General features: G+C 48.2%; 1 non-coding gene and 1 pseudogene across 1 annotated transcript; one reads left to right on the plus strand and one right to left on the minus strand.

Moving 5' to 3' along the window:
- Positions 1 to 2,902: 2,902 nt before the first annotated feature.
- Positions 2,903 to 2,974, minus strand: TRNAC-GCA. Its single transcript has one exon. It is a non-coding gene; the product is annotated as a tRNA-Cys (tRNA).
- A 2,596-nt stretch (positions 2,975 to 5,570) lies between these two features.
- LOC104987051 lies at positions 5,571 to 7,452 on the plus strand (annotated as a pseudogene).
- Positions 7,453 to 8,736: the final 1,284 nt, after the last annotated feature.

Below are 8,736 nucleotides of genomic sequence, written 5' to 3' on the forward strand. Positions count from 1 at the left end.
GGTGCGCCGCTGCGGAGCCGAGACTCTGGGCTCCCGGGTCCCGGGTCTGTGCAGCGTCCCGGGCAGCATCTTCCGCCTGGGGCTGTCTCCAGATCTCCGCTGACAGTCGCGGGGTTTCACCAAAGGTCGACATCGAGCGTCCACTGGCGTCAGGTTCTGAGCCGGACAGTTCCCGAAGGTCACCGCTGCATACACACCTGACGGTAGAGCGCGCCCCGCTGCGCGTCACCTGCTCGCAGCCTGCGGACAGGCCTCCGGAGCCTCCCAGGAACCCATCCTTAAACACGACTCGGAGACGGACGCGGTCTCAACGCAAGACCGAGCTTCACCTGCAGCACCCGGGGAGACAGAGGTGGCAGTGTGATGTGGACGGTCCTGGGCGCTACGCCGAGAAGGCAAACTTTGGAGCCAGACGCTGCAGCTTCAACTTCCAGCAGACGCTTCTCCCCGCAGTGTGGGCCTGAGCAACGGGGGAGCCCACCTGCAAGATGGGGGAATGAATGATACAGACCCATCCCAGGGCTGTTCTAAGAAACGGAATTTGTAGGGAGCCACCTAGTCAGGACCCTGACTCGGGAAGTACTCAGCGAATGACGGGCATTTTTATCTTTCTCAAACATTGTTATCCTTTTCATATCCATATGTCATCCTTGCTCAAACGTTTAAAAATGCCTTCTATGCACCAAGTCCTGTGCTAGACCTTGCAGATACAGATATTAATAAGTGTACTTTAAAAAAATTAAAGCAGGTGCTCACCACTCAAGGTCTGTCTCCTGGATCACAAGCTGAAGTGTCTGGGCATTGTTGCCAAGTGATGCTGACCACTGTTTGGCTAAGTCTAAGCCACCAGGGTACCCAGTTAAGAAAAGGCTGCATGGGGGGAAGGGCGCGGGAGAGGGGAAGTGTGAAGTCTTCCAGGGTGGGTTCCTTGAGTCCCGGTTGTGAGCTTATCAAGAACAGGTGCTAAGAGACCCAGGACCACACCTTTCATTCATGTATTTGTTCATTCAATAAATATTTGAATGACTCCATATAAATATGAATTTGCACCCCTGATCCTGGGTCTGGAACAGAGGTAAAGATCCAGCTCTCCCCAAGTTATCAGCTTAATTCATATTGCAGCTATGCTCAGAAGGTACCTGCATCCTAAGAAATCAGCACAATACTGAAATTGTCCACAGGGTGAAATGTTCACTCATTTCATGAACATTTACAGAGCACTTGAACCAGGCATGGCCTAGATGTGGGGAACAGGAGACTGACAAAGACTTCAACTTTCGCCCAGCTCACAGCCTGGAGCGGGGGCGAGAAACCGACCATCACAATGCCGGTCCTGTAGAGTGCGTGACTGGGTGTCCTGGGAACACAGAAGAGGGGGAACCAACTCTCCATCTGGCATCACAGGGGCTTCACGGAGGGAACATCTGGGCTGGGTCTCAGGACGTGCAGTTTTCCAAGCAGAGAAGGGAGAAGCCCAGCCCATTTGGTAGAGCAGCAGGAAAATGAGAATCCCAGATTTCACTTGCTTTCATTCATTCATTTCATTCCCTCAGATTGCCAAATCAGTAAGACGAAAATTGTAAACAACCTCCAATGACCAGCAAATGACAGGCAAAATTCCTTGTCTTGATTGTAATGGTAATTACATGACTACATGTGCTGATCAAATCTCGTACAACTGTACATTTTCTAGATATTTTATTTTTACTTTATTATTTATTTATTTGGCTGCATCTGGTCTTAGTGGTCCACCAGGGAAGTCCCCAGAACTGTACATTAATATGTTATTTATGCCCTAATTTTTTAAATGGTAAAAAGCTTTTAAAAAAAATAACAAGTTACACACGAGAATATACAGTGTGAGCCCGTATTAAAAAAAAAAAAAAAAACAGTTTGTGTTTAGATAAAGTATGTATTATGTAAAATTTGTTGTCTCTGGAAAATTCTAAATATTATTAATCAAACTGATAAAATTTTAGTAAAATGAGTTTTACATGAGATGAAATATTTTGGAAAACTAAAATTCAATTTTAGTCTGGAGTTTATAAAAGGAAACATATGTCCATATATGAAAACACTTTTGCTGTATCCAGTTCTTTTATGTTTCTCTATATGTGCCCGTACATAGATACTCCTGGAAAGAGTTAACATCAGCCTGTTGGCAGTGCTTGTCTTTGAGGGGAACTGTGGGTAGTTTTCACTTTCTTCTTTGTGCTATCCAGATACTTTATCATGAATGTACATCCTTTTTTTATCATTTGTGGAAAACCCCCCACCAATGTTACTTTAATAAAACCTAGGCAAGAACAAACCATGGAAAATTGCTTTCAGGAAGCTCAGATGACATTTCAATGTAGTAATTTATATCACTCAACTAAACTCTTTCCCAGAAGTATCTACCTGAAAAATATTTCAGAGGCTCAATCAGGAAAACAAAGAACATGGAAAATGTTTTCTCTCCAATTCTTCTATTAAAAGTCAATAAAATATTGGGGGTACAGGTGTGGAGAATTTTTTTTTTTTTTTACTGTGGCCAGAGGTGTGTTTTCACAAATGTGCCTGCCAGCTTGACTCTCCAGATGATGTAGATGTCTGCTTTGAGCGTGGCCTGGGCCACCTCCCCTGTCTAGAAATGTAAGGGGCTCAGGAGGAGGGTTCCTGTGAGATGAGTGTGTGGCCTGGCCTCAGTCACAGAGATCTGAGTGCATCCCAAGTCTATTAGAATATGCAAAGCAACCTAATGAATCATGTGTGTGTGTGTATGTGTGTCTGTGTGTGTTAGTTGCTCAGTCGTGTCTGACTCTTTGCGACCCCATGGACTGTAGCCCACCAGGCTCCTCTCTCCATGGAATTCTGCAAGCAAGAATCTGGAGTGGGCTGCCATTTCCTTCTCTAGGAGATCTTCCCAACCCAGGGATTGAACCTGGGGCTTCTGCATTGCAGGCAGATGCTTTACCAACTGAACTACTAGGGAAGCCCCACTGAATGGTGGTAGGCAATGCTGTTGGAAGGGTAGGGGAGCATAGGTCTGAGCTGAGGGCAGGTGGTGGAGGCTGTGGCTCTCCGTTCAAGAGGAAGGAGCTGAAGCTCAGAGATGCAAAAAGCATTTGCCCAGCAGCACCCAGCTAATTTGAGAAGAGCTGGGACTGGAACCTTGATTGAACTGGGGGCTTAACTGCTGATCTAGCCAGTATGCTTGTGAGAGGGAATGGTCTCTTGAAGGGACTGCCAAGGACTAAGCATTTTATCAGTGGGTCTCAGTGCTGTCCCAGTAATCCTGTCCCCTGCAGAGGAGGCGGGGGCCCTGGGCTTCACTAGCTCCATGACTTTAACCATTAGAGCCAACCCTATTTGGCTTCCCCATGTATCCCTGCCAATGGGATGGGAATGGGGGGTGGGGGATGGCTGGCAAACAAGGAGAAAGAAAAAGAAGACTGTGTTTGTCTCTTTAGCCCTGAAAGTCATTTCCCACGTGGCTGCTCCTGTAGCCTTCCCACTACACACGTGAGGAAACTGAGGTCCCAGTGGCCACTAGGCCAGGAAGATCACAGGCCTGCATGTTGCCGTTTCCATGGCAACTCTGTTTCCCACAGTCAACCAGTTAGCTGCAGTTCTGGTCCACGGCTGAGCCTGTCGGGAGCTTGGTCAGTGCACATTCATCCCCAAGAGCCTGAAGGAGAAAATCCCCTGTGCAGAGCATTTACAGGGATCCCCTTACATATAGAACCTCACTGAATCCTCCCCAGTGTATCCTCCTTCCTTTCACGGAGATGAATGCTGGGACATGGAAGTACCAGATTACCCGCCCAGTGCCCGCAGTTCATGATTCAGTACAAGCTGGGGCTAACCTCAAACTGAGTCTAGAGCCAGTTATTGTGATGCTATATCAGAAAGAGTCCCCAGGCCCCCAAAACTGGGGACAAAATCCCTAGACCAGTGCAGGGCCACCAAGGCACTAAGTCTGGCGCCCACGGAGGGTCTGTGAGCCTCTCCCATCCTGGTCTCCATCGCCCCAGCAGTGCCACTCACAGGGAGGCACTAGCTCCTCGAGGATCTCAGGGCTCCCACACAAGCATGAAGGCTTCTGTTTCTTGCATCTGTGTAATTATATTTTAAAAGCAAGTCATAAACTCCTTGCAACTTGCTTCTCTTGACAACTTCATTATGTGCTTCCGATAGAGCCGATCCAATAAAAACACCCAGCAATTGGAGGAAGAACGGTACAGGCAGGTAGTTCAGACTCTCTGAGGGCTCAGCTGGGGCGCCAGCACTGACCTCTACCTTAACCCTGGGTGAGGTCCATAGCCATGCTCAGCCTCAGTCTCTCCATCTGTAGACAGGAATAATTACAGTGGGACATTGTGAGACTCGTGGGTGGAGACGAGAGGTGACTGGCGGTCCCACTGGCTCCCTGCCCAGGCACGTCGTCAGGCTGCTCTTTGAAAGTCACTTTTGCACAGTAGTTACAAATGTAGGCTCCGGAGCCCGGTGGACTAGTTCAAGTCTTGGCTCTGCTTTTTTTGTGCCATGGCTGTGCATTCTTAGACAAATTGTTTGACGTCTCTGGGCCCCAATTTCCTCATCCCTAAAGTGAAGATGATAGAGCCACCTCATAGGGTGGCTTTGAGGGTTATGCAAGTTGGATAGGGCGGTTGCTATTATTCACAGCAAATAGATGAGGAGAAAATGAAAACAGTGACAGACTTTATTTTCTTGGGCTCCAAAGTCACTGTAGACGGTGACTGCAGCCATGAAATTAGAAGATGCTTGCTTCCTGGAAGAAAAGCTATGACAGACCTCAGCATATTAAAAAGCAGAAACATCACTTTGCCAGCAAAGGTCCATCTAGTCAACGCTATGGTTTTTCCAGTAGTCAGGTATGGATGTGAGAGCTGGACCATAAAGGAGGCTGAATGCTGAAGAATTGATGGTTTTGAACTGTGTTGGAGAAGACTCTTGAGAGTCCCTTGGACTGCAAGAAGATCAAACCAGTCCATCCTAAAGGAAATCAGTCCTGAATATTCATTGGAGGGACTGATGCTGAAGATGAAGCTCCAATACTTTGGCCACCTGATGTGAAGAGCTGACTTACTGAAAAAGACCCTGATGCTGGGAAAGATTGAAGGCGGTAAGAGGAGGGGGCGACAGAGGATGAGATGTTTGGATGGCACCAGCAACTTAATGGACATGGGTTTGAACAAACTGAGGGAGATAGTGAAGGACAGGGAAGCCTGGTGTGCTGTAGTCCATGGGGTCGCAAAGAGTCGGACACGACTGAGCAACTTTCACTTCACTTCTTCTCCCTGTCTGTCAGGAGAACAGTGTGGGGAGAAAGTCTTGTGATTCTTCTTCCTGTCTGCTCCCTGACCTTCAGAACACATGACCGGAAGCTGTGGCAGCTTCCTGAGGCCACAGAGGGAGACACTGCCCATTGGGTTTCCAGGCAGGAATTCCTTCCCACAATTTCTCAGGAAGGTTACATTTTAGCCAATGCCAGAATAGTGTGAAAAAACAGTCAATACATGGAGACAAAGGGAAAAGCATTCTCTTTGGAGCATCGAACAGTCGACATGAAGAGGTTACTGGTCGGAAGGAATTCACTGATCAGGTCAAAAGCAAGGGCAGGCAGTTCCAGCGGGGTGCAGAGTTTGGGATGGCGGCAGAGGGGCGACCGTGGCGGGCGGGAGGCAGCTTGCAGGCACGGCAGCTACCGCTCGCTGCTTGCCTCCTGTTATTCCAGCCCAGAGATGTGCTTCGTGTTTAGTAACAGGTACAAACTTCAGACCTGGCAGCAGCTCTGGTTGTGGCTGGTGGAGGCCAGGCAGACACTGAGTTTGCCTAACACAGAGGAACAAATCCAGGAGGTGAAATCGAACCTGGACAGCCCCGACTTCAAGATGGCAGCTGAGGAGAAGCCGTTCCACACGCTGTGAAGGCACACGTGCACACATGTGCCACTGCTGCCCCAAAGCCGCTGGCATTATCTGTCCTGGCGCCACCTCCTGCTATGTGGGAGACAATACAGACCTGATTGTTCTTAGAAATGCATTTGACCTGCTTTTGCCAAAGCTTGCCAGGGTGATCTCTCAGCTTGCTGACTTTGCCAAGTCAGCTGACCTTCCCACCTTAGGTTTCACATGTTTCCAGTCTGCCCAGCTGACCACAGTTGGGAAATGTTGCTGTCTCTGGATTCAGGATCTGGGCATGGATCTCCAGAACCTGACGCGTGTCTGGGATGAGCTGTGCTTCCAAGGCACGAAGGGCGCCACCGGCATCCAGGCCAGCTTCCTGCAGCTCTCCAAGGGAGATGATCAAAAGGGAGAGCAGCTTGACAAGATGGTGACAGAAAAGGCAAGATTTAAGAGGGCTTTCATCATCACAGGGCAGACCTATTCACGAAAAGTAGACGCTGAGGTGCTCTCGGTACTGACTCGCTTGGGGGCATCGTGCACAGGATTTGTACCGACATACGACTCCTGGCAAACCGCAAGGAGTTGGAGGAACCCTTTGAAAAACAGCAGATCGGCTCAAGTGCAACACCTACCAGCAGAACCCTCCACGCTCAGAGCAGTGCCGCAGCCTGGCCCGTCGCCTGATGACCCTTGTCATGGACCCCCTGCAGACAGCATCCGTGCAGTAGTTTGAACGCACACTCGGTGACAGTGCCCCCTGATGAATCTGTTTGGCTGAGGCATTACTCACTGCAGAAAGTGAAAGTTGCTCAGTCGTGTCCGACTCTTTGTGACCCCACGGACTACAGCCCACCAGGCTTCTCTGTCCCTGGGATTCTCCAGGTAAGAGTACTGGAGTGAGTAGCCAGTCTCTTCTCCAGGGGATCTTCCCAACCCAGGGATCGAACCCAGGTCTCCCGCATTGCAGGCAGATTCTTTACCAGCTGAGCCACAAGAGAACCCCAAGAATACTGGAGTGGGTTGCCTATCCCTTCTCCAGGGGATCATCCCAACCCAGGAATCAAACCGGGGTTTCCTGCATTGCAGGTGGATTCTTTACCAACTGAGCTATGAGGGAAGCCCTTCTCAGTGCAGATACTGTATTAAATACGTTGCAGAACATTTCTGAAGGATTGGTGGGATATCCCAATGTAACCAGCGGTGCGCTCTGCAGGAGCTGCCTTTCACGGCCACAGAGAACATCATTATGGCCACGGTGAAAGCCTGGGGTAACTGCCAGGCTTGCCATGAGAAAATCAGAGTGTCCTCACAGCAGGCAGCTGCCGTGGTCAAGCAGGAAGGGGGAGAAAATGGCCTCACCGAGCACATCCAGCTGATGCCTACTTCAGTCCAGTGCACTCCCACTGGACCGTGTACTGGACCCTCCTCTTTCACTGGCCGTGCATCCTGGCAGGTACAGGGATTCTTAGAAGAGGAGGTGTGTCCCCTGTGAAAACCACGGGAAAGTGTGATGCAGGTGAAGGCAGAATTATGTCTGTAGAGTTGGAAGAGAATTAAACAAAAAACCATTGTTGGCTCTGTTAACTTTTACTGCAGAGTCATAAAATCTATCACTCTAGTGCCGCATTTTATCTCAAGAATTGCTACCATAAATTAATACAGCAGGTTTTTTTCCCATGGTGCTTTGATATTTCTCGGGTTTGCAATGCAGAAATTGTAGTTGGACTCTGTTTTTCACAGGAAAAAAAAAAGCAAGGGCGGGAGGCGCTCTCGTGTGGAGCTGAAGGATAAGGTTGACATTTGAGAACCAGGTCAGAAGCACAGGGGCCAGAATCAGCCACCACGGAGCCAGTCTGGCTTATGGCTGTGGCACATTGTAAGCGCCTGCCCAGGGCCCTGTCTCTGCCAGGGTGAGTCGTTCTCATGAAGAAAGTAACTACGATTGAGTTTATGCACACAGGATACTTCACACACATGCTGTGAGTGGTGTTCTAAGGAATGAACGAACAAGTCCTTAAACTGGTGATTTTAACGTGTGATTCTGTGTGAGGCTGTTAAACTTTCTCAGGGATCCCAGTGTCGTGTGATCTGAGTCCCACCCAATAATACCTTGTACCACGTCTCACTGTTTGAACATTCACTGTAAGCTGTGGTTTTGTGAAGCAGATGAAATTTTGTCACTAAAAAAGTGACCTCATGGAGATGGAAACAGGTATTCCATTGACAACTGAAATCAAAAGAATGCTGGAGAAGCAATATTCATATCAGACAAAATAGGCTTTAAAATAAAGGCTGTTACAAAAGACAGAGAAGGACACTACATAATAATCAAGGGATCGATCCAAGAAAAAGATAGAATAATTGTAAATATATATATTGAAGAAAGTAGGGAAAACCACTAGACCATTCAGGTATGACCTAAATTAAATCCCTTATGATTATACAGTGGAAGTGAGAAATAGATTGAAGGGCCTAGATCTGATAGATAGGGTGCCTGATGAACTATGGAATGAGGTTCGTGACATTGTACAGGAGACAGGGATCAAGACCATCCCCATGGTAAAGAAATGCAAAAAAGCAAAATGGCTGTCTGGGGAGGCCTTACAAATAGCTGTGAAAAGAAGAGAAGTGAAAAGCAAAGGAGAAAAGGAAAGATATAAACATCTGAGTGCAGAGTTCCAAAGAATAGCAAGAAGAGATAAGAAAGCCTTCCTCAGCAATCAATGCAAAGAAATAGAGGAAAACAACAGAATGGGAAAGACTAGAGATCTCTTCAAGAAAATCAGAGATACCAAGGGAATTTCATGCAAAGACGGGCTCGATA

This window comes from Bison bison, unplaced genomic scaffold, assembly GCF_000754665.1.
Source record: "Bison bison bison isolate TAMUID 2011002044 unplaced genomic scaffold, Bison_UMD1.0 scf7180017864080, whole genome shotgun sequence".
In the NCBI taxonomy this organism is placed as follows: Eukaryota; Metazoa; Chordata; class Mammalia; order Artiodactyla; family Bovidae; genus Bison; species Bison bison.